The sequence below is a fragment of the Dermacentor albipictus genome, chromosome 1 (assembly GCF_038994185.2).
Source record: "Dermacentor albipictus isolate Rhodes 1998 colony chromosome 1, USDA_Dalb.pri_finalv2, whole genome shotgun sequence".
NCBI lineage: Eukaryota > Metazoa > Arthropoda > Arachnida > Ixodida > Ixodidae > Dermacentor > Dermacentor albipictus.
Window position 1 is genome coordinate 482,866,656 of NC_091821.1, and position 26,220 is coordinate 482,892,875.

Consider the following 26,220-nt stretch of genomic DNA (forward strand, 5'->3'; position numbering starts at 1 on the left):
AGCGCTAAGCAACCTGCTCCTTTTCCGCTGGTTGTTTTGGCATCCAAACATGACGCAATGATGCCCAGATGACTTCTACTTTGGATCCGTGTGAACGGGCACATTTCCGCACTTTGTAGCCCTAGAGCTGGCGCTTGCCATGTCTACTGGTCGCCGGCGAACACACTTTGGCAGCCCAGTACAAAATAGCGCCGGTCGACCGGGCAACCCGGGTGCGAGAGTATGCGTTCGGTTAGTCTGGGTGCGAGACTAGCGTGTTCTGGTCTATACATTAGACCATCTCCTACCGAGTGAGCCAGGCTGGCGTGGAAGACGTTAGGCGCACACAGACAGACAGACAGACAGACAGACAGACAGACAGACAGACAGACAGACAGACAGACAGACAGACAGTGTTGTGCCATTACCACAAGCCCGGATTCCGAATCTGCAAGATGCGGAATCTATCCTGCGAGCGCCCTAATTCTCCCTTCACAAGTCAAGATGCTGAGCCGTCAGGCAGCGGTGTCCTGCTGCGGGAGAAGCCTCGGCGAGCAGCGTGTATGGACGTGTCAGCGTGTGCCAGACAGCCCGGCGCCGCACCTCCTCTTGCATGGAGGTCTCCGCGCGCGCGAACTTTGAACCGGGTGGCCAGCGCGGTCGCTGGTTGGACCCCTCGGACGACCGTCGTGTGCTGACTTTGTATTGGGCCGTTTGAGTGACAATGGTTCCTCGGGGATTATAAAAGCAGCGACGCGCTGCCTGAAAAACAGGATCCGCCGACCCACCGGGAGAGAGTGTCGCTCCCGACTGGGGTGAGATGTGTCACGCGTTTTCGCCGGACGCCGTCGTGCGGGAACAGTCGCGTTTGTGTGAGCTCTCGGCCCCAGTGCCGATCCGATCTTGTCCTGTACAATGACCTGTATATAATGTATAAAATCCCTTTCGTTATTCTCATCGACGCCTGGCTCGGAGTCTTCGCTACCAACGCTCTGTCACGAAACGGGTGACGAGCGCTACGGGACCACAAAGCCGTAATCGTGGTGCAGCGGTACAAGTTCGTAACACTGGCGGCACCGGTTGGGTGTCGTAACACTGGATGGCAGCTACGGGATTGACCGGCATCAGCTACCTCGGCGCGGTGAGTGCCTGAAGTTTACCTCAAACACCAGACTTTCTCTGACACAGGTTATAGTAGCTTAGGGAAGGATTTGGTGTTGCATTGTGATAACCTTGTGTGTTTCAAGCCTAGTAAGAGTGTTTTGAAAACCAGGGGATGCTGAGGGGGTAAACAGGGCAGTGTGTGAAATACCTGCATATGTCTTACTAGTAGTGTTATAGTAGCGTACGGCAGGTATATTCAAAAAGGGTAAACAGCAGGAGGACAGTGTGAACGATGGAGAAGTACAAGGTGAAGGAACTTCTCGAAATTTGTGAGGAGTTGGGCATTGAGTTGGGCTCAACCAAAAGAAAGAATGCGATCCTTGAGGTCATGAGGACTGGGGACGTAACGGCTGAGGAAGCCGCAGAGGCCTTGGCGGGTATCAATGAACGTCGGGAAAGGGAGGAGAAGGAACGTTGCGAGCGGGAAAGGAGAGAACAGCAACGTCGCGAGGAGGAAAAGGAGGAAAGGAGAGAACAGCAACGTCGCGAGGAGGAAAAGGAGGAAAGGAGAGAGATTCGTGAGCACGAGCTTAAAATGAAAGAGTTGGAGACCCGAAATAGCTCGCCAGCGCCTAGTCTCACTTCTAATGTTCCAAGAATACGCGATCAACTTCCACCCTTTGTCGTCGGAGAGGATATGGCCAAATACCTCGTGAAATTTGAGCACGTGTGCGAACGGAATAGCATTGAGCGATCCCTTTGGGCACAGAATCTGTTAGCGTTGCTTCCTGGGGAGGCATCAGACGTAATAACTTGCTTATCGAAAGAGGCGTTTGAGAGCTACAGTGATGTGAAGGAAGCGCTACTGCGAAAGTACAAATTGTCGCCCGAAGCTTTCCGGCAGAGGTTCCGGTATGCAAAAAAGGGTAAGGAGTCGAATGTTGACTTCGCGTTTCGTCTAAAAGCCGACCTGGTGGAATGGCTGAAGGGCGAAGAGGTTTACGACGACCGCGACAAAATTGTCGAATGCATCGCGTTGGAGCAGTTCTACCGTTGCATTGATGAGGATGTCCGGCTCTGGCTGCAAGATAGGCTAAAGGAGGTTAAGCTAAACAAGGCAGCAGAGTTAGCGGAAGAGTATTACACACGCCGCAGCTTGCACAGCAAGGCAGTGCGCGTAGAAAAAGCTGATAGGAGAGATTGGTTTTCCGGGAAGCCCGACGAACGGAAGCAAATCACGCGTCGCGAGTTTCGGGACGACGAATCCCTTACCAAAGAAACTGTAAGGGAAGGACAGAATGCATCTCAGAATGATGACGATGGTCCGAAACAGCGAAACGAAATGACGCGTTCTTTTGAAAAACGGAAACCGTTAACCTGCTACAATTGCAAAAAGCAAGGGCACATCGCTGCAAGCTGCCCAGAGAGAATTGCTTTTGCAACGATACAGGAAACTCACAAAAACATACGTCTATTGGAGCCCTATGTGCAGGAAATTAAGGTAAACGGCATGAAGTGCCGAGCACTGCGGGACTCTGCAGCAACTATGGACGTTGTTCACCCGTCTTTCGTCTCCTCGAGTGATTTTACTGGAGAGTGCGTTAGGATACGGCAAGTGGCCGAGAAGGAGAGTGTCCGTCTACCGATCGCAACGGTTATCATTGAAGGAGAGTTTGGGAAAACTTAACACCGAAGCCGCTGTGTCAGCCGCCCTCCCGGAGCAATTTTCCTACCTCTTCTCAAATCGCTCGGAGCAGCTGCTGAGGGATCAGGGCAAATCATTCTTTGCCGACGTGGCGTACATGGCCCCCACGCGATCCAAAGCGCGCCCGCTGTCGAGGGAACTTGACTTAGCGTCGGTGAGCGAAAGGCGGTGCGGCACACGGACCGATCACGGTAACTTGAGTGGCGAGCAGTCACGGGAGAGGCAGAGCTCGGAGGCTGGCCTAGACGAGCGGGTCCTGGAAGTGAGTGGGAGTGACGCGTGCAGTGCTAGCCGCGATATAGACGCGACGCCGCAATTAGGCGACGCGGGCTCCACACTCGCTCCGGTTTCCGCCAGCCGGCAGGAGCAGGCTGCAGTTGAAAGAGAAAGTCTGATTCGCGAGCAACAGGAAGACTGTTCATTAGCCGATCTGAGGAAGAGCGTCAAACGGGGAGTGAAAAAAAAGAGGGTTTCATTTGGCAAAGAATCTGGCTTATTGTACCGCCGCTACACGGATAAGCAGGGTCGCAAATATAAGCAGCTTCGGATTCCGCGAAAATATCGCCGGGAAAAATGAATGACCTCATTTGCTTCCTCAGTAGTATGTTTTCGGTCCAAAGCGATTTCAAGGGGACCATTCTATTTGTCATTATTATTGCTGATTATTAATTGTTTCTATTTTGTTGTGTTGTTGATTTGAAAACTGATTGTTTGAGCCTTGTGTGCTAGATCGTACACCTGCCTCTTGTTGCAGCGGGAGAAAAAGGGGGATAGCAATTTAGTTAGGTTGATTTGGATTATGGCCTTGTCTGGTGTTTGACGGGAGACAGAGGGCACTTGTTCGTGTTGGGTGTTGCCTTTTGCCGGTCGGTTTTGCAAGCTGCAGAACGACCAAGCGGGACCAGTGGCGAGAAGCAAGGTCTTAGGAACGACCCGAGCGGAGCTGGTCAAGGTGCCTTGGCGACGACGCGGTGAGCAGAGCTCCTGTCCTGGCGAGTCGGACCTGGGCACGTGAAGTTACCTGGCGTCCCGACACTGGACGTGAACTTGGACGAGCCTGACGAACGTGCGCGCCCGGCATCCGAGCCACGTGGAGGCAGCTCGTCTTCCCAGCGCCTTATCTGAGGGCGGGGATGCTGTTGTGCCATTACCACAAGCCCGGATTCCGAATCTGCAAGATGCGGAATCTATCCTGCGAGCGCCCTAATTCTCCCTTCACAAGTCAAGATGCTGAGCCGTCAGGCAGCGGTGTCCTGCTGCGGGAGAAGCCTCGGCGAGCAGCGTGTTTGGACGTGTCAGCGTGTGCCAGACAGCCCGGCGCCGCACCTCCTCTTGCATGGAGGTCTCCGCGCGCGCGAACTTTGAACCGGGTGGCCAGCGCGGTCGCTGGTTGGACCCCTCGGACGACCGTCGTGTGCTGACTTTGTATTGGGCCGTTTGAGTGACAATGGTTCCTCGGGGATTATAAAAGCAGCGACGCGCTGCCTGAAAAACAGGATCCGCCGACCCACCGGGAGAGAGTGTCGCTCCCGACTGGGGTGAGATGTGTCACGCGTTTTCGCCGGACGCCGTCGTGCGGGAACAGTCGCGTTTGTGTGAGCTCTCGGCCCCAGTGCCGATCCGATCTTGTCCTGTACAATGACCTGTATATAATGTATAAAATCCCTTTCGTTATTCTCATCGACGCCTGGCTCGGAGTCTTCGCTACCAACTCTCTGTCACGAAACGGGTGACGAGCGCTACGGGACCACAAAGCCGTAATCGTGGTGCAGCGGTACAAGTTCGTAACACTGGCGGCACCGGTTGGATGTCGTAACAACAGACAGACAGACAGACAGACCGCAAACTGGCTGAAGTTCCTAAAGGATGCGAATCGCATTGAAACGGAACGTAAAAGAGTGGTGAAAGTTGATGATTAGGAGAAGGATAAGGGGAGCGCATATACAAAAATGGCTGTGGCTTAGCTAAGGTTAAGCCCAGGATGCGAAGCATACTAGCCTTTATTTTAGTTGCTTGGCTATATTTGGTTCGGCTAGACGAAGAAACAACTCATGCAGGCGAGCGAACGAGCTGAGACCCGGCTATGTAGCTACGCGGCCACAAGCGAGCGCACGAGTTGAGCCTCCGCTTTTGCAGCTGTTATGACGTCATATGGTAGCTACGCGGCCGCACGCGGCGCAGCAAGGAAGAGCGTGGTTGTGCGGCTAGTATGCTTCGCATAATAAACACATAACACAGCGGTTTCCTTAAAACCACTCGTCCAGTGGTGTGCAAAAGATCCACAACAGCTCTCGGATGGCTGTTCTCTATGCCAACGTGCGGTCACGCCGCGCGTTCGAAAGAGCACCTCCGATAACGCAGGCCCACCGACGCATGTCTGCAAGGGAAAAACTGAAACGCTGACAGAATAGTAATATACTGTGCAGAGAGACGGGGAATAAAGGGGATGGAATCTGTGGTGCAGGTGGCGGTATCGGTGTAAAGCCCGAGCCGACAACTTCGGCACTCTCGCCGCAAGCAATGCTCAACGCCGGTGAAAATCAGATCCAGGCAGCGACGCTGCTCTTCTCTGAGAATCAAGCGCGTCGGTGACGTTACACGTTGACACGAGCGAACACTCCTTTCAGTCAGACGGCACGCCTTGAATCCGAAGCCCGCATAGAGAGGGCGCCACACTCCCACAGCCAGCGCCAACAGATCGGTGCGAAATCTGCGCGAAAATACTAGAGACTTTTAGAATAGGGGCCACAATAGTTTGGGGCCCCCAAAGAGCTTTGCGGGTGTTAGCGTTGGGGCACGTAGGAGTGAAGAGCTTTAGAATAGGGTTTAACGTTTGCGGATAGCGTCTTGCGCTAACAGCGCCACTGCGGCGTCTATTAAAAATAATTAAATAAAGTATACCATTTTATGATAGGAATAATAATTTTGACTTTCGTGTATTCGCATTTAATTATAATTTAGAGGTTATTCTGTAAGAAGCAAACAATTAGTTGCGCTTAGTTTTGGGCAAACCAACTTTACTAGCCTCCACCAGCCAAGCTTAGCCGTGTTAGACCTACGAGCCATAAAATCCACAATCGAATTCAAAATGAGTGGCATCTAATGAGTCAATCATCATAGCACACGCTAGTTGAGAGAAAGCGATAACCGCAGTCACTTCTCCTAGCTTGCGAACTGCACGCGTAACCGCGTATCGAACCCAATTTGGTGCTAGGTTAGAGCCGTCGCTTCGATGGGTGCCACCATGTTTGCCGACGCAAAACCTTTGGGGCCGCTATTTGGGCTCCCGCTGAATCGGTGAAATAGCGTTCCCAACGCAAAACCCAAACGCAGTTTGCGTCTTGCGCATGCGCAGTGGCTTCGACGCTATTTCTTTGGGGCCCCTATTCTAAATCTCTCTAGTATTGAGTGAATTGGATTTTCTTTCGCATGGAAATGCTGTGTGATTCGCCTGTATCATTGTCAGTGGTTGAACATGACTTGCCTGTTATTATTGGAGCGTTTTGCGTCACGGCAGCCCGGCACCATGCTGCTCAGTGGTGGCGCCATTCCATTTTCTTTTTTATTACGAAAGTTCTATGCTCAGACACCATGGCACACAAATCTATCTCTTGAACGTGAACTAATATTTGCCTTCAGTGTCCCTCTAAACGAACGCAAATATAATTTATATTGAACAATGGAGTATTAGCCTGCGGAAATGAACCTTACATCGCCGCCATCCACTAGACGCGGTCTTTTCAGTGGAAGGATTTTCGAGTGTCCCGAGATTCCAGCCTCTAATCCCAATCGAAAGCGTTACCGAACATAATAAAGATCATCAAATGGATTCTTCGAGCACATTAGCTGGTCTGTGATGCCGTTTACAGCTTTTGACTCGAAGGGCAACTCTTCGATATGGGCACGCTCTATAGCGCTAGACAACAATACAGGGAGGGAATTCCTATTTACTCAGGTTGCTTATTTCTTACCCGCCGTGGTTGCTCAGTGGTTACGGTGTTAGGCTGCTGAGCACGAGGTCGCGGGATCGAATCCCGGCCACGGCGGCCGTATTTCGGTGGGGGCGAAATGCGAAAACACCCGTGTACTTAGATTTAGGTGCACGTTAAAGAACCCCAGGTGGTCAAAATTTCCGGAGTCCCCCACTTCGGCGTGCCTCAGAAAGTGGTTTTGGCACGTAAACCCCCATAATTTAAATTTTTTTTTTGCTTATTTCTTTACATTTTCCTTTCTTTTTTCTTCAGAGTTATGCTTAAAATCACGTCTGTTATCTATGCCTTGATTGATGCTAGATCAGACAACGCCTTTATTGCTGGTGCTTGACGTAAAGTCACGGTACAGTTAATCAACACCGCAAGTATGTGATCGGGGATCGCATTGAAGTGAATAAACAGTGTGCGCGGGGTTGGATGGTGTGCGCGGATTGGTTGTGCCAACGCGGCCATCAGGGCTAGCTGTTGCTCCCCAAAAGCACTGCGGTATCATCTTTGTGGGAAGCTGTTATTTATTGTTAAGAATTAGGAATCGTCGCTTTCAAAACCAGTCACGATTCGCTTAGTTGCATTTTTTTTCTTTTTGTAGTTGTATTTTTTTAGCCGGTAGCCGGCAATTTTGGAAACCAATAATATAGATAGGCGCACGCTCGTTGAGAAAGAAAGAGGGACTCGTTCACTTCCCTGTCAACGCTTTGAGGCAACGTGTGCGCTGGCGGTGTTATTAAAACGACAGAAAATCGACGCCGAACTCTTCTTACGAAATTTGAGAACCATATATGCAATATATCTACCGCGACAGCGTTATCGGCCGCGCGTCGCAAAATTTGCGGTTTTCGCGTCTTGCGTCAGGCATATTTGGACGAGAAAGCATTTCGAACCCTAACCACGCAGGCCCTCCGCGTGGTGCAACGGTGTTGCTTAAATAATTAAATTCCATAAAGCAATATGCGTCGGAAAAATGGTAAAGTCCAACGTAAACACAACCTACATATAGCCGATAGGGTCGGAGTGTAATTTGAATATACCGGACAACATCATTCTGTTACGGGGAAACTCAAAGATAAACCACTTTTCCAGCGTTTCTACCGCTCATAGAGCGGATCGGCGAGCTCGTTTTCATGCAACAACACCGTCCAGATGGCGCTCGCCTCCGCGCATTCGCGGCCCACGTAAGATGCCGCGCGTCCACCAGGAAGTTCGCCTTCGTGCCTTCGTTCACGCCAGCGTTTCCCGCTAAACATTACGGTTACATAAGCTGCAGTTGCCGGGAAGCGTGAGAAGCAGTCGGCGATCTATGAATGCTTTCGCGATCCAGCTTAAGCGTCCTCCAAATTTTTCGACAGCGCTTGAATGAGAACTTTTGCGTTTATTATGATATGGAGACCTCCCACCAATGCGGTATGTCCCTGCACGAAAATTCTGCGCGCAAGTAGAGGTCAGCTGATAGCGGCGCAAGCATGGCAGAAAAACGCCAACATACGAAAAACAAATTTAAAAGAACAGAGGGAGAGGAAAGGCGGGGAGGTTAGGTCAGTTGCAGCTCGTTTGCTATCCTACACTGGGCGAGGAGGATGTGGGCAGGAGAGGAGAAAGGAAAGGGAGAATCAAACGGATAACACGTGATACGCGCTCGCACACGCATCAGCAGCGTCCACCATGCAACCTAAGGCGGTCGCAGAGCTCAGACGACTACAAAAACGTGCAGCACTGTTCTTGTGGCGCGCAGTTCGGATGACGTTCCAGCCTACGGTGGATGACAGAGACACACAAAAAAAAAAACTGAGTGCCGCGCACGTGTCTTATTTGCGAGGCTTGTTCAAAGCTTTCTTCCTTTCTTTCTTTTTTTCTTTCTTTCTCCTCACCGAGAGTGATCCCGCATGAGGACTATCAGGCACAAAAGAACAGCCAGTGGTATTACAGGCGCACGCCAGCAAGAGAAAATTCAGCCGCCGACCAGCTCGCATCTGCAGCCAGCGCTCTCGACGCTGCGAAACGCGCGCGCGCATCCCGCCGTCTGTATTATAACGAGCGCCCCGGAGAGATCAATCAAGCAACGCGGCGGCGTAGCGAGCCGCTTCGAACGGCGGCGGGGACCGCGGGAGGCTCGGCGGCTAATTGCGCCGCGGCAGCCGATGCAACGGCGGCGGCGGTCGGCGACCGACGCGCGGGAAGAAGACGCAACCCTCCCGCTTCTCCCACTCACCGCCCACAGTCGGGCTAGACACACGCGCGCGCTCACGCTTGATTCCTATCCCCCCCCCCTCTCCTTCCAGGCAGCCGACGCCGAGAGCGGCGGTGCCGCTTCAGTTTCGGCTGTACGAAGAGAGACGACCGCGACGAGGCCTTTTCTTTTTTCCTTCTTTACGACCTTCTCGGTCCTCCTGCTTCTTCCGCTTCTGCTGCTGCGTTCCTTGGAAGCTGGCGGAGAGCGTCTCGTCTCTTCCAGCCTGCTCGCTTGCTGCTTCTGCTGTTGCTGGCGTGTCGCGCCGGGCCGCCTTCATCGACCTCTCCGCGTCAATCGTCCCGGCGCCCCCCGCACGTTTCCCTGCGCGCGTCTCGGTTGAGACGACGTTCTCCAGGGATGTACCGCGGCACCGGTCGGTCGATGTCGGCGGCCTGGCGTGCTGGACCGGGGAAAAAAAGACGTGATTTCGCTTCTGGAGCGCAAGCCAGTCTCTGAGCCGCTGCAAGGGAGAGAATACAATGCTCAAAGTGCTATGCTGGGAAGTCAGCAACTCTTTTTCTTGAGACATGCTACAACTCGGGCTCCTCTTGGCTGGCACAAGCACAGCAACATCGCGTCCTTATTTCCTTTTTCTTTCAATTAAAACATGGGCCAAGGATTTCGTTAGGCTTCAATTTCGAGGTTTCCCTCTTACTCATCCCAGCAGCGCCACGCACTTTCTGGATCTCTAAGGCGAGCCACGTGAACAGAAAGATCTCCCTCTACTAGGTATAGGAAAAATAAACAGAAATTATCTGCATGTACCGTACGCGGAAGTAAACGCAGGCATGAAATAATTTTTGGGCGTCGTTGTCGTACAGTCTTTAAAGCCCTCGATGCTAGCATGGGCATTACTAGAGCACCGTCCCCACTGATCATCGGCTCAGAAGGCAGTGAAGGCACTTTCGTGCTTTCTCAGAGCGTCTGGTTTGCGAGAGCGGCTTTCACTCAAGTACTGCCCGTACACGTATCTACACCTTCTCTCTCCCTTCTCTCTCTTCCCCTTCTCCCTTACCCCAGCGAAGGGTAGCTACCAGACCCTTGACTGGTTAACATCCCTGCCTTCCTATATTCCTCTCTCTCTCTCTCTCTCTCTCTCTCCGTGCTAGCATCAACAATTGTTCACGGTTCTACGTTTTAAGTGATCGCCATCGCAAATGCACGCATCAAGGTTTCTCTGCAACAACGTTGTGGACACGCAGGAAACAGGCGAGACCCACAGCTGTTAAAATGCCGCATGTCATGACAAGCAGCCAGTGCGTTAACTTAATCTGTTTCACGAAGGTCAGGGGGTCAAGCGTATCTACGCCTCGCACCTACACCGTTGGAAAGATGGCAGATGCGGCCAGTGTTAACAGAGCCCTGTACATTCTGATTGTCTCGTGGTAAGCTACATATGCAGACGTCGACATGTGAATGAAAAAAGAGAAATCTGTAATTTCTATTCGCCCTCTGTAGCAAGAGCAAAAATGTGAATCGAAAATGATAGACAAAGAATTGGCGACACGTCAGTGAACCATTCGACTATGGTGTCCTATGACGTGTTCAGAGATATTCGTAACATTGGGTTTATGACTTTATTGAGAACTCACGCTCATGTGTAGAATAAGCCTCGTGAAGCTATTAGAGTGGACGCTTTGTCGGTGAATGGGTGAATTCACCAGAGATGAGGGAACGTAAGGACGACGTATGAATGCACAGGAGATAAGCAAACCATATGCGAAACTCTGTTCGTCTTCACAAAGCTCTCGGTTTATGAGCTTCGTATAAATGCAAGTGTCACAAAAACCTTACACTTCGCTCGCCGATCCGGCTGCCAGGCGCAAGCCGACGGAGCACAGGGGGTCCGCTATACGCTTCGCCCCGGCCTACAAGCGAGAGGTCCCTGTACAACATTTATTTATTCAGGGTTGGTCAGCCCGAGCAAGACGCCCGTGTATCGGTGCGTCGGCAATCACGAAGCAACTCGTTGAAGGGGGATAACAAGCATTTAATCATACACAAAACTGATCACGGACAATAAGGTAACAAAGAACTCAAAGTAGGAACGAACAGAATTAGTGAGAAGTACACACAATTGGGAACACGACCAGAGCACAAAATAATCAGGCAGGGTTACAACAACAGTAAACAAATGAGTTTAGAGGCAAACGAGTCATTTATAGTTAACAGAAAAGAAGAAGAGGACAAGCCGGCGGACAGACCATATCGGAGCGCAGCGAAGAACGGGGACGGCTCGTGTGGCAGTCGTTGCGGCGATGGCTCGAAGGCGGCGCGCCCGGTGCGATGAAACGCGCGCCTCGCCGTCAGGAATTTGGCCCCGCACGCCGCAAAGACTCACACAACCTTCTTCACTGCCTGTTTCCAACCGACTGTCCCCCTTCCCACCGAACTGCTAACGAGCTGGCGGCGGGAAGGCGCTGGCGAAAAGAAGTGCTGTGCCCAGCGGTTATTTACGGGCGTTTTTTTCTCTCGGCGCCACCGAAGACAGCATGCGCACTGTCGATTTATGGCCCGGCTGACTCCGCGATCCCGACCAGCGGAAGCAACCGAACAGTGGACACAGGGCGCACAGCTCTCTTCACCGTGCGCTCTGCCTGCTCCACTCTGGTAATCTTACACCGCGGCCGAGCCCCGACTCCGTCGAAGGGGACAGCGAAGCCGCCTCCGAAGAACAGCCGCTTGCGCGGCTCACAAAGCCGACCGTCTCCAGATGCCCCTCGACGCTGGGCAGTCCTCTCCGCCCTCTCTCGCGACATCTTCCCGTAGCCTCGGAACGGGATGCCCGAAAAACGCACTCTAAAGAAATATATATATAACATGGTTGGCGCTGGTCTGTGACAGCAAGCTAACCTCCAAATTACGTTTACTTGCCCTGAAAAGCCTTTGCATTGTTTTGGGGTGACTTTCATATTCAACGTTTTTCTCCCGGCTACCTTCAGACTCGTCTCGTCACAAGGATTTATTTGCCATCCCCACATGCATCTTCTACACGTCCCGTTTGCTGCATACGCTACAGCGGCCGTGACTGGCCGCTATAATCATCGTCGGCTTTCAGAGCGTGCCACGTTGTCAAATATTGGTTCGTGCAATGCGTGCAAACGCTTTTCCGTCCTATTCAAACTAATGCATGCCCTGAAAGTGACCGCGAAGGCGGGCTCCTGTGCACAAGGAATCTTATTGTGGCAAAGCCAGCTTTGCAGAATGCTTTTCCCTCGCATGCGCTTTTCCTTCAGTAAACTGCTGCAGTACGCGTTGCACGAAGAGATTAAGGACAATCACAACAGTTTCGCAGTTTCATGGTGTTAGGCTACATCTATATACATCGAAAAGGTTGCACACCTTGTCTCAACCGCACATAACGTCGTTCACACCTTGTTGAGAAGAGGAACGTAAGTGCCGTGATGGTTGATTATATCTCTTGCTTAAATGTTCCTTCGCATCAGCGATGCCGACAGAAGAAATCATAAAAATACATTTATTTTATTTCATCGTCACCTTCGCTTTCTCTTTTGCTCCCTTTTTCCTCCCTACCCCAACGCCAGTAGCAGGCTAGAACGTAGTAGTCCAGGCCGAGCTCTCAGCTTTTCCTCTCAAAATCTCTCTCTCCATCTCTATCTGATTCTCTCTCTCTCTCAGTCAACCTTTCATCGTCTCGCAACGGCAAACGAAGGAGTGCGAGTAGGAAATGGCGGAGAGCAAAGCTTGGCGCAAAAGGTTGGAAAGAGGCACTACGTCATCCATAAGCCAACCAGATGCGGGGGAAAGACGGGAAATGAGGAAGAGCAGATGGCGAGATAAAGGAGAGAACAGAGACATACAGTACGTTTCGCTGCAAAAAACGCGAAGCCAAGTGAACGCCCCGGCGTCACGCTTTGTTCTTTCGGCTCTGCAGAAGAGCCAGAATAACGTTGCCCCTTCCCTGGCTCGCTTGAGCGTTTCGCGCGCAAGCATTAGCGTTCCGGGTATGCAGTTGCGTGCAATGCTGTGGACCTGAGGTGTACGAACAGTAAACTTCCGTCCGAGGAGCCTCAGCGAAACTCCATACTTCGCTATTGCCTCCAGTGATTCGCCGTTCGGGGAAGAATGACAAGATTTGAAAAAAAAAATAATAATAATGCGTCAAAAATATGTCTATATCGCTTTCTTCTATATATATATATATATATATATATATATATATATATATATATATATATATATATATATATATATATATATATATATATATACTATGTATGTATGTAGGTATGTATGTATGTATGTATGTATGTATGTATGTATGTATGTATGTATGTATGTATGTATGTATGTATGTATGTATGTATGTATGTATGTATGTATGTATAAGTTCGCGGTAGTCCCAAGGAGCACGAAAAGTTGGCTACCGCTTCGTACACGCGATGAGGCACTATGCTGCAGAAACTCATGCGAAGCTTTCGGGAGGATTGACCAGGCAGCAGAACTTTTGCAAATGAGTCCGAGCGGCCTCTTTGATAACTCCTCTCTCGCGTCAACTCGCGCGCGTTTACGTGCGCCGCCTGTGAGGCGTCCGCGGCGTACCCGTAAAGTGGCATAAAAATTGCCTCTGATTGCCTGCGTACCGTGCGAACGCGCGGCAGCGATATAGTTTAGGTCGATTCTAGCGCGGATTCGTCCAGCTTCGATTGACAGCTGAAAAAAGAGAGTAGAAGAGAAGCGATGGGATGTATCACATGAAACCGGTGCTCTACTTTTCTACCGACGGGAAAACGGTTCGTTAAATAGCTTATTCAGCGCGGCTTGTGAACTGAGCTTCTGATTATGCGTAGCTTGCAGTACAAGAGGCGGCTTGGGAGGGATGGCTGTGAAGGACGGTTGATTTGACTGTTTCTTATTATTTTATATTTTTTACAGCAAAGTCGGTTTATTCGCTCGCTGCGCGTATTCTCGGTACATATACTGCCAGATGCGTTTCTTGCATAGTTTTCTTTTTTTTTTCCTGCAATCTCTTTCACAGGATTATCCCTCTCGTCACATTATCACAATCGCGAAAGGCGCCCGTTCTGTATCCGAAGCGTTGCGAACTTGTCCCCGAATTGACAGTGAGACAGGCGTATCAAATCGTATTGCGCGGGCGATGCGAGTGGTGTCTGACAAACTGGAATATACGCGAGCGCCGACAATTGCTGAATGTACGGCTGACTCATCTAGGTACAATGCACTGACTTCGGGGCGATTTGTTGCGACAAGCCCGGATAGAGGTTATTGTTGTCATGTGAGCGTTTGTGTCGTTTTCTAGGTACAAGTTAACGGAGTAGAGAATTCACTTGTCGCGATCACATTCCTTGCAGCGCGTGTCTTCTGCGGCGTGCTTCTTTCTGCCCGCCGCGGTACATGGTTTCGTGGCTACGATGCCCCGCTGCTTAGATCGATGTTGCGGGTTCGAGCCCGGGCGCAGCGGCCGCGTTTTGATGGGGGCAAAACGAAAGAGAAAGGAAGAAAGAAAGAATACGCGCGTGTACTGAGATTTCGGCGCATGTTAAAGCACCCCGAGTGGTTCCGGAGTGTCCCACTATGGCGCGCCTCATAATCAAAGGGATGTTTTGGCGCATGATGCCCTAGAATTTTTTTTTATTTTGCTTTCCTTGCGGCATGCTTCTCGAGAGAAAACCGTGCTATAGCACTGTCCGTGCGTTTTCAGGAGCCCTTTGCGCGGCAGGTGTATTATATTACGCTCTTCCAGGAACATAGTGAGACGTGCTCTCCAAATCATGTGGTTCTCTAAACGTAGTGACGAGGCGGTGGCTCATACAACTGCTTTTCCCAGCAATTGACCTAAGGGAAGCAGTGCTCGAATGGATTGCGGGTCTTCTTTTTTTTCTCTGACGAGAGGGTACCCACACGTACACACACACACACACACAAAAGAAATCCTCGTTAAATCGCAACAGGACGTTCAACGCTGTCCAGCGCAAGCTTCCCTGACGAGCCCAGAGGTCGCGCACAAAAGCCGTGCCTGGCGGCGGCTCGCGTCTCGCCCAGAGACGACAGCTCCGCGACACGTCGGCGCAACGAACCGAGCGAGCATCGCGCTCGACCGGCACACTTCTGCGCGGGCGCTAACGAAGTGACTAGTCGCGCGACACTCCGCCCGGCGCTGCAGCTTCGGCGGCGGGGTGGATGCGCGCACACGCGCGCAATGAACGGCAGGCGCCACCTGCAGCTGAAGCGCGCGCGGGTGCTCGAAGCCTCGGGCGGGCGTCGACGCGGCGAGAGCGGAGCGTGCTTCCCGCGCTGCGGCGGCTTCGGCCCCGCGGCCGTGTCGGCCCCCGAGGGGACATCCAGGCTCCCCCTCCCCACTCGGTCACGTCGCTCACGCGTCGAGTACGGGGCGGTGGCGGCAGCGCGGGCTGCCGGCAGGAAGGCGGGCTGCGGCCGAGCGGGACTCGGGTTCGTTGAACGAACGCGTCCCCCACGCAGCGACTCGCTGCTGCTTTTGCTGCAGCTGCAGCCGCTGCGTGGGTGCGGGGGCTGCCGATCCCAGCTTCGACAGCGACCGGGCCGCTGGCGATGCGGTGGCAGAAGCGCCGGCGCTCATTAAAGGGTCTGGCTGAGGCACAATAGGTGCCACTGCCTGCTCGGGTCGGTCGGTGATCGCGATTGTTATTTCCGTGCGCGACAGCGCTCTCCCAGGCTGTGTGATACCAACCAATGAGCCAGCGCACCATCCGCGGAACTTGTGCGGCCACGGGAGAAAAGCTTACGAGATGCGGTATCTGAGAAAAGGAAACTGAATATATTCCTAAGCCTGAGCAAGCAACCTGGATTTCAGGTAGGCTACGTGCAGTAGCCCACTTCGTCAACACAGTGTCTTACTGTTTTGATAGATGCAAGCTGAATCTGTACCGACATTCGTAATTTCTTCTGAACTTACCTTGCATGTTATATTAAACAGTTCCAACTCGTGCGTATCACTTTTCACATTACCCGGGATGTGGATATTGGAGCTACTCTTTCTGCTTCTTTTCCCTTTCTTGTTATTCTCTTTTTTTTTCCGAGATGACAGGATGACAACGCCAATGTTGGCGATGGCATTTAGTGACATTGTGTTGAAACTCAATTGTGCTGCAAGGTTCATCTGTCGTTTGACTCTTCATACGGAGGGAAAGAAATATTGTATTGCCAAGTTTGCTTAGCTGCACAAATCTTTATGCAGAATATAAGAGCGCCGACACAGCCACATAACGCAATAAGCCCACGCGCTTTGGTCGCAGCATGATCATACAGCGTATCATCAAAGACGCCAGCATGAGCCGAAACACTTACGTATCGGCTAAATAAGGCCTATATATATATATATATATATATATATATATATATATATATACAGTAAAAGCTCGTTAATTCGAACCGCAAGGGGAAGCCGCTTCAGTTCGAATTAACGAAAGTTCGAACTAACGAAAGTGAAGGAGGGCAACAGTACACTGCGATTTGGAAGCAGTATAGGGCATGTCAGAAATTTGGCGTGTCAGAAAGTGATGGCGTGTGCCGCGGGCACACGCCATCTTCAAGTCGAAGCTCTGGGTCCGACTGTGCCACACCACCGATGTCCACCGAAACGAACGTTAGCCGAGGCTTAACACCATCCCAATGAATCGCGACGGCCGATACCTCCTAAGCTGATAACAGAGGTGCACAACCGATGAAGACTGCCGAGACAAAGACGCTGAACATGTGAAGGTGGCGAAGGCCCTGATTCGTTGGTTCCTGATTGCAAGCGCAGCTGCGACGTACTTGATTCGCTGTGTTTTGGAGCTTGCCGTGCCATCTCCGCACAACATTAGCAGCTGTACAAGATTTGCAAAGCCTCCGAGATTCGCAACGGGCAAGAAGTCTCCGAGGTTACGTAGAACGAAGAGGCGGCAGCCGCCGCTGCCTTCTGGCTGACCCCGCGTCGGTTAGATTTTTGTCCGATTTTGCCTTCTCTCGCCGTTCTCTCCGTTTCGGAGGCAATACAGCCTTGTGTGTAGGCAGTAGGCGCGTTTCTCTGGCCGTGTGCCAGCCGAGCGTAGTTCGAATTATCCGTGAGGGAACCTTCTCGCGTTCGAATTAACGGACTTTTTTATACATAGACTTCTATGGAGCTTGGCCGGACCAAATCGTACAGTTCGAATTATCCATAAATTCGAATTATTGAAGTTCGAATTAACGAGCTTTCACTGTATATGCATCACATACGTGAATCAACTAGTGCTGTGATGCATAGACAAACGAATCTGAGAGCTCAAAAGCTTAAACCAGACAATCACGTCCTAAGGGATGACAATATATTATTATTGCCAGCCTGTAGATTCTTCTTGCGACAGAATACTAATACGATAGCACTCTATGGCTGCCTTCCCAAACTCCGCGGGTGAGCTAAGGAGCCTCGTTTTGGGCTTTCGCGAAGCGTCACCATATGTTGCCACGTACCCGCTGAAGGCCCCCGAGCAACTGCCTGTGAAGCCACCGTTTCACGTAAGGGCCCATGCCTGTGTCACCAACCTCCACAAAAGAAAAAGAAGAAAAGCTTGTCAACTGGTTCAGTGCACGACAGCGGCGGTGCAACGACGAAGTTGACGACGATGGCGAGAATGAAGGAGATTAGAGTCCGTGTTAGAACACTTCCCAGAATTTCGCTTATAACCCGCCCGCGCGAGAACGACCTCCCGAGCAATTTAGACAAGCCGTGTGGAAACGACGCCCAAGTTTAGAGCGGGCTAATAATCATCCTCGAAATGCTCTCGTTAAATCGTAAACTGACGCAGACGGGCTTTCACCTTCCCGGCACGCGTCCATCTATCCCAGGAAAAAAGCCAGAGGTAAGGAGGTTAACTAGACTTCGATCTGTCGGCTACCCTACACTCCAGGAAGACAGTGAGATATGAAGCGAGGACGTTCCGATAAGTCACGTGCTCTACAGACGGGGCGCAGCGCGTCTACAGCCGGGCACACACACACACACTCCACCCCTATCTGCCCCGCATCACTTCACGGGAGCGGGCGTGCGTGCGCGCCGACGTTTCCGCTGCCCCGCGGCCAGCCAGGCCTCGGGCGTGCGAGTGGACTCGGGGAGCCGCGAGGGCCAGTCGATAGCTCGATAGGCAGCTTCCCGCGTCGTGCGACGCAGAGTTGAGGAGGAACGGGTCCAGCGGAGGGTCCGCTCTGGTGGTGGGGAGGGCGACTCATTAGCGAGCCCGCTCGAAGCGGGCCTATGCGCCGTGAAGCGATGACGACGGCCGTGTAGGGTAAGTGAAGAGCAAGAAAAAGAACGGAGTGAAAAGGCCGGCAGCGGGTCTAGCCCCGAGGCACAGCGCACGATGGGCTCACGCTCGTCGCGACCTCCTGGAGAAGTGTGATAGTCTATAGACTCGCGCGCAAGCACCCACGCACGCCAGCGGGGTGGGGAAGGCTTTGTTCCTCACGGGGTATCTGGTAAATAAAATGGTGAGAGCGTCGCACGCTCGTTCTTCAGCTTGCCGTTGTGGGCACGAGTCGCGACTCCTGCGCTCTCGCCACTGCGTGCCTCCCGTCAGTTTCTGCTCCGACGTGTCGCGGCCGCTCCTTGCGTTGTGGTGCGTTCTGTGCGCCGCGACATCAAAAAAGCGTGGCGGGTTTTTTCTCTTTTTTTTTTTGTCGCGGTTGTTTAAGTATCAGTTACTGGAAATGCAGTTACGAATGCCAGCGGCTTGTGTCGCCCGCCCCTCTTTCTCTCGCTCTCAACATCCTTAGTTGGATTAGTTTCTAGGGCACTTTCGATGTCTTTAGCCAAATATATACGTGATTTTTTGTGGATCATTAACGCTGCTGTGGCCAAATGTAATATAAGCCATGTTGCCCTTATGCAATAATGACTTTTTGGCGCTTCGAAATTCATAAATAAACGAACAAACAAACAAATAAATAAATAAAATGTACGTGCCTCAATACGAATCAACTTAGAGCAAACGCTTCAGAGAGAAATGGCCCTTGTCACGTCACCCGAAGATCCACAGAATGTAGTTATAACTAACTGCAATGCAAAAGGAGGACGACGGACAAGAAATGGACGTGAGGCCGCACACAACGTAAATGTCTATGACAAAAAATGTCAGTGCCCTTCCACTCTGTGAAGAACCATGACCAGCGAAGCTGTGTATGTGGGTCCCTTAAGGGCGAATTGTCCATTGCCCTGCGTCAAACGCCCTATGCACGTAAACGGAAGGCCAGGCGCGGCTAGTCGTTCCTCCACGATGTTAAGCCTCGGAGCATGATGAGACACCGCCAGGGGAGGAGCGGGGGAAGGGTACATGCGCATGTATTGTTGCAAAGCGCGGCACGACGCCTTTTACTCACGAATCCCGGCACGTAGAAGACACGCACCTCACCACACTACGAGGGCACGCACTGCTTCACCGTAGCCAGGGCGATCGCGCGTTGGTCGACGTCCCGCAGTGCAGCAATGGTTGCAAGGTCACTCAAAATCACAAGCGTTCACAAACAACACAGGCCACACAAAATTGGTTGCGCATAATACCTCTGAAACCTGGCCGTTGCTCCGGTGAAACCTTCCAAGTCTGCGGCATCGGGGCCACATGGACGGTTCGCATTTCTTTCCACCTCGCGGTCCTGGAGGGCAGCGCGCTTACGTCATCGCCACCATGGGAGAACGGAAGGAAAGGAAAGGAGACACACAAGCCCTTGGAACGCCGACAAAGAGATGGCGGTGCGAACGTAGACATGGCCGACGTGGGTCAAGGTGTAATATCAGTTCTTATCAGCTCAATATCTGATACTTGTTGTATTTGGACCTAAGTTATGAAAGTTATTTTTGAAAGCTGGCGGAGTGTTCAAAGCCTGCTTATCTTCCGCCGCGGCTCGGCCCGGTATTGCACAATCTTCGGGATCGGCCTACGTGGGGGACGAATTGTCGATCTACACGGGTCTTGCCCACGGGCATATTTTTCATCAGAACCTAGCCATATACAGCTTCGCTGTGAAAAAGTTGATGAAAAATGTTTTTCAAAAACATCTGTTCTTACCAATGTGCCTGGGGACCTCTTTGGGTCCCAAGTGTGACAAGGGTAGTTCAAGGGCGCATTACAGGCCCCCAAACCACAGGGGTATGTGTCATTGAGCTTGGACCCTTTCTACACTATATATCACCAGGATCGGCCAACATGATGATTTGCTTTTCTCAACATCTCGGACACACTTTTTTCCAGATCCTAGCCATAGACAGATTCGCTGTAAAAAAGTTGCTGTTTCGCCCGAAAGGTGAAGCCTTGATTGCGATAGCAAATTTTTAAGCAGCTATACGAAGCAAGGATAGCAGTTTTCTGGGCCGTATGAACTTGTAAACATTCGCTTACGAACTAAATTAACAAGTTTGGTGTCACGCGTGCACAAACATGAACACATCTCACTCGATGACCGTGCGACCTCGCTATCGATACGCTGGAGGGAGGAAGCGCGGCAGCAGCAGTGAGCGAATGGACCTTCGGGCTGCCTTTCGCTTCAATGCAGTGCCCGTCGCAGATGGCTTCAAGATACAGCTCACCTGGGCGGCATTTTTGGAATTGCTTGTACGTACAACGGGACGTGGCGTTTCTCGCGGTGCTCGACGTTTCTGCGCAGGCGCGAGTAACAGCGGGTACGAGAGAGAAGACCTGAGGGCCTTTGCTCCTTGAATACGTGACTCTGCCAAGGCACTACGGGGGAGATTTCTTAGCGCGTGTTATCACACGAAGCTGTCAGCATTCGGCGCACTCTGTCGTCATCGCAGATCGCTTTCAAGTTAGAGCGCGCGCGGCCGTGCCATACGCAGCCGCCGCCGTAGTAAAACGACCACCCCCTCCCTCCGGTGCCTTGCGCGCGACGGAAGACGGCGCGCTTCCTCCACACTTTCCTCCCTTGCGCGAGTGAAGTCGCGCCATTCTCGTTGGCTAACCCTCATACGCTTTCGCTAGCACATGCGGCATACGGAGCGTGCGGCGACGATGTTATCGCCCTTGGACTTTATACGGAACATCACATGAGAAGGCGACAGCGGCGGCAGAAATGCGCCTGGAGTGTCCATATATTTACCATCGCAATAAAATAAGCGTCGAACGCGTGGTTCAAGCAAGCACGAGATTGTCAGAAGTGTACATCTACGCGGCCACAATGAAATGGAGGGGAACACGCAGAAGGACATTCGAGCGTTGCAAAGCGGGGTTGTTGGAAAGTCAGTTAGTTCGTGCAGGAAACTTTGCGTAGGCGTTCTGTGTGTCGCTTGCAGTAACCGCTGGACTCAGTGCCATACGCACGGTTTGACTACGGAGAGAGAAAGGAAGAGGTGGGAGGAAGAGATGCAAGAGGGTCAACCAAACGCACGTCCGGTTGGCTATCCATACTGCACTGTAGGGAAAGTGGATGTAGGGACAAAGTGAGTGTGAGTGAGCGATTTATTCGGACTCAATTTGAAATGTTGCCAACTATTGTGTCGCCAGCTTCTCCACATGCATTAAATTGTCCAATGGCCAAGGGACGCTAACATGAAGTGTAACATGAAAAAAAGTGTTCTGCAGCAATAAAGCAGAATTCGTAAACACGCTTGAACAGACAATATAGAGAAACAGCGACAAAACGAGATGTTCTGCACATCTGCCTGCCGCGTGGCTTAATTCCACTGCGAATTGAAGACGTTCTGCAAAATACTCGCGTGCAGTTGCGCAGAAATTTTCTTATTTAGGAAAACAAACTGCTCATAACCGGCATTAAAGCGAAACTAGGGTATAAGTTATATGGACGCTAAAGAGAAGCGCTACGTCAGTTTGGACAGAATAAGTTTTTGAAAACGCTATTTTCGTTAATGTCGCAATAGTAAGTTATTACTAGAAGGTACATCAGTACTGCGTCTCAGATTTCAAATTTATGTTCTCGTATTAGGACCGTTGAGCGCAATGAATGTTCTCGAAACTTGCTATACGCTGTCTTTACCTCGTTTAGAACGCAATGCACTCGCCGATACAGATTTAACTAGCGCCGAGCAGACGCTGTCAAAATCCATGGCGTCACGGTGTACTGGTGCGGAAACGTGAAGGTGGCATCGCCACCCATCGTTGGTTTTTTTTACTTTTTTTAAATGCATTCAGGCTTATCAGGCCCCGCTCACGGCTAAAGTGGATATTTCTGTAGAAGCGCAATTCACTAAAACAGCTGCAACTAATTTTGGTCTTTTGTCTCATTTTAGGCTAGGTAGTTCGACTGCTATGTGGCATTACGAAACACGTCTGTTTTATTGTGAGTAGCGCCTAGTAATTCACAATAAATACAAGAATGCAATACCATTCTTGCAGTATCTCCGCGTGACGTCATGAACTTTGACAGCTGCTTCTCGCGGATGCGTCGTTCCCTATCAGCGAAGATTACAGCGCGTGTGAAGCTAAACAAATACGAAACGTGGCAAATTTCCGCCACACATTTCGCATAACTGTGACCCACATATCGGAGAATAAGCCGAATTTCACGGCGTGCGCCATGAAATTCCTCAGCGTGCACGGGCACGCTGAGGACAGCAACACTGTCTTTTAGTCACTAAGGCACGAGGCCTCCGTTTTCTTCGCTTGTGTTGAGACATTTTTCAGGGAGAACAACATACACGGAGATGAATATTTCAAAAAACAAACAAACCTGGAAGTCTAAAGATCTCTAATTTCCCTTTCACAGATCTATGTTGAGAGTAAACTTCTGACGGCTCAAGTTACAATAACACAAGCCTGTTTTGAATGTTCTCAGGTTCTTCTTAAAGGGAGAGTCGGGACATTAATCTTTGAAAAAAAAAGCGGGGCTTTGCATGAGACATGGCTCTCGCTAAAGCTAGGAGGACCAAAGGAGCACGGTCACATGAAATTTTCGTTTGGCATCCAAGTGAGAAAGTCGATGTCTGAAAAGTTTATAAAACTCTCGTGCAGGCATTGAGTAGCGCGTTACGACCGCATGTCTATTTTAGTCATCGCATGTTTCGCGCTTTGCTTGCTCTCATTCAGCACATTAGGCTTCATAGAATCCCCGGCAAAGCCTGTTTACTAGCGCACATGGGGCAGCACGAGCTGTCACGTCATTACGATAAGACGAGTGACGCGATGTCAGAGATTTCTTGTGCAATTACTCTTTTTCATTTGCTGGTGGCTTGCTGCTGGATGAAGACAAAAAAGGGAGGTTTCTTTCAGACGCTACACAATCCGACAGGCTTTGAATTTCGGGATCTCTATGACATACCGCCGGAAGATCCTTATGAAGGGGCATTAACGAGGACTTTTAAAATGAAGCTGTAGTTTGAGGGCTGCTATCTAAATACATTGGATCGACGAATTAGTTTTTCTCAACAACCACTGCACGGCATTTGAAGATATCTGTCGCATCATTAAAAGGAAAAAAGTTTAAATCTAGTGAGTGACTATAGCAAGGCTAGTTTCTTCTTTTCATTTAGGCTGACAAATGTTTTACTGAAATTATTTTAAAAAATTTAACCATCCTGGTTGCTTAGTGGCTGTGGTATTGAGGCTGCTAAGCAAGGGGTCGCGGGATCGTATCCCGGCCACGGCGGCCGCATTTCAATGGGGGCGAAATACGAAAACACCCGTGTACTTATATTTAGGTGCACGTTAAAGAACCGCAGGAAGAATTGTCCAAGGAAGCTTGGTTCATAAATGATGCGCAGAACTTTCAATTATAAGATATAGATCTTAGAATGGAATTCAATATTCCGTTTAAAATTAGTCGATCTCTTTAAACAACAGTTCATACGCCTCGACTAGGCACTGCCTATACTAAAAGCTTCCTGTATAGGTTAAGAAAAAGTAACAGTGCTGTATGCTCATGTGAAGAGGCTGAAGAAGACAAAGAACACCTTCTTCTACACTATGAAAATCACGATGCTCCCCACAAGAACCTCTCGAAAAAAACAACGTGGCTTGGATCGACGGCCACTATCCTCACGAAAAATTTTAGTTCCGTGGCCAAAAGAAAACTTCAAATTGCGCCTTAGTGCAATTTGAGGAATCAAAAATATCACAAAAATACTGAGTGATACAATAGTTGTCCCTCGCATTGTATTATTAACAGGCACCCTTAATTACATATTCATTGTGTCCTCGTGTTCATGTAGCATTTGTATTTGTTGCATTTAGATGGCGGAATTCAAGTGTCCAACATCTTCTGTGTGAACATCTTGGTTTTGAGAACATTTATGCTGTGTGAACGCATGTGTTGCGTGTGAACAGTCGGTTTTGTGAGTATTTATGCCATGTGAACACTTCTGTTGGCGCGAACATTTATTTATATTGCAGTACTGAGAATTAGTACGTGAATGTTCGTTCATGTGTTTATTTGTCCAGTTTTTGTTATTGTTGACAACTTTCCAACGATAACTATCACGTAAGACAAGAGGAGTAGCCGGCGCCACACATTCAATACAAAAATTATCCATTACTAAAAATTATTACTTTATGAAAATATTAAATTAATAAATTTAATTTTGAAAGAACAGGTGGTCCAAATTTTCGGAGTGCCCCACTACGGTGTGCCTCACGATCAGATCGTGGTTTTGGCACGTAAAACCCCATATCTTTTTTTTTTTAATTTTCCAAGTAAAAAAAGAACTCGGGCATGGAGCTTACAACTTCAACTTCACAATAATGAACGATATCGCAATTCCGTAAATCACGCCTAACATCGATCTAAACCGAACAAAAGGGATGTATTAATATACTGATTACAGTATATTATTACAGTATTACAGTTTTACAGGATTACAGTACAGTATTAATATACTAAATCTGGAGTGGTATTTTCGCAAAAGCAGTGTAAACAATCTGATCGGTTACCGTCTTACTTACTTTTTACTTAATTTATATCAATGATCTTCCTAACCAAATTGCAAGTTCCATTTGTCTATTTCCTGACGACTGTGTTATATACCGCAAGATTGAAAGCACTAACGATACTTTAACACTCCAGGATGATCTCAATAACACCGCAGCATGGTGCAAGCTTTGGCTAATGGAACTAAACACTTCTAAATGCAAAACAATGAGAATTTCCCGTAACCAGTCGGCTTGCCCCGTCTACATAATTATACTTCGCTTGGCCGAGTACTTTCTCACAAATATCTCGGTGTGCATATTGCCAACAATCTTTCATGGAAAAGACGCATCGAATACATCACGTCGAAAGCTAACCGCATGCTTGGCTATCTCAGACGTAACTTTTCTTTAGCTCCACCGAAACTAAAACAACAACTCTACATCACTTATGTCAGACCTAACCTCGAATACGCATGCTCGATATGGGACCCTGGGCATGCTACTCTAATAAATACCCTTCAAAGTGTGCAAAATCAATCGGTCCATTTCATTCTTAACAATTATCACCGTACTTCTAGCGTTACTAACATGAAACTTGCTCTTGGCATTCCCCTTCTCTCCTCCCGAAGAAAATTATCTCGTCTCTCCCTCTTTCACAAAATCTACTATCATAACCACGAGCTCAAGTCCCGGTACATTACACCAGCATCTTATGTCTCTGCACGTAACGATCATCGCTTCAAGGTTCGTGTACCTGTGCAGCGCACATTTAGCTACTCATCCTCGTTCTTGCCGAGAACACGTATTGAGTGGAATCACCTGCCCGCGTCACTATTGTTGTGCTTCAGGGGGGCGATCCCTCCGTTAGCAACCAGTTTGTTGCATTGGCAGGCGATCCCACTGCTAGCGACCTGTCTCTTGCCTACTCCAGGGTAGCGGACCGTACTGCTGCCGAGAAGTAGCGACGCCTGCCTTTCGAAGCTCGACCGACCTTTCCTTATTGGGTAGCGTGGCGTTGTCGGCAAGCTGCAGGCATCCGGTAGACCATGGCAACCGAGCAAAGGTGAGACGATTTGCTAGTGCGAAACTTGCACTGTTTATTCAAAGGTAGTTGAAAGAAAATAAGAAGAGAATGAAGTATCAAGTATGAAGTATATCACAAGTACATTTCGGAGCCCCTTAAGTAGGCTCTCTACAATCGTGTGGGCGGGATCTTGCTTCCGTCGATGACACGTGACAGACACAAAGAGAAGGCCCCTCCTCCTGCAATACCGAGCACGAGAAGGAGAAGTCGATCCTCTTTTCGACGAATCCGGGAAGAGGGTCGGGTGAGTGACCTCTCCGGTAGCGTGGGGTCCGGCCGTG

General features: G+C 50.2%; 1 pseudogene; it reads left to right on the plus strand.

The window, feature by feature from the left end:
- Positions 1-19,747: 19,747 nt before the first annotated feature.
- Positions 19,748-19,927, plus strand: LOC135901483 (U2 spliceosomal RNA; annotated as a pseudogene).
- Positions 19,928-26,220: the final 6,293 nt, after the last annotated feature.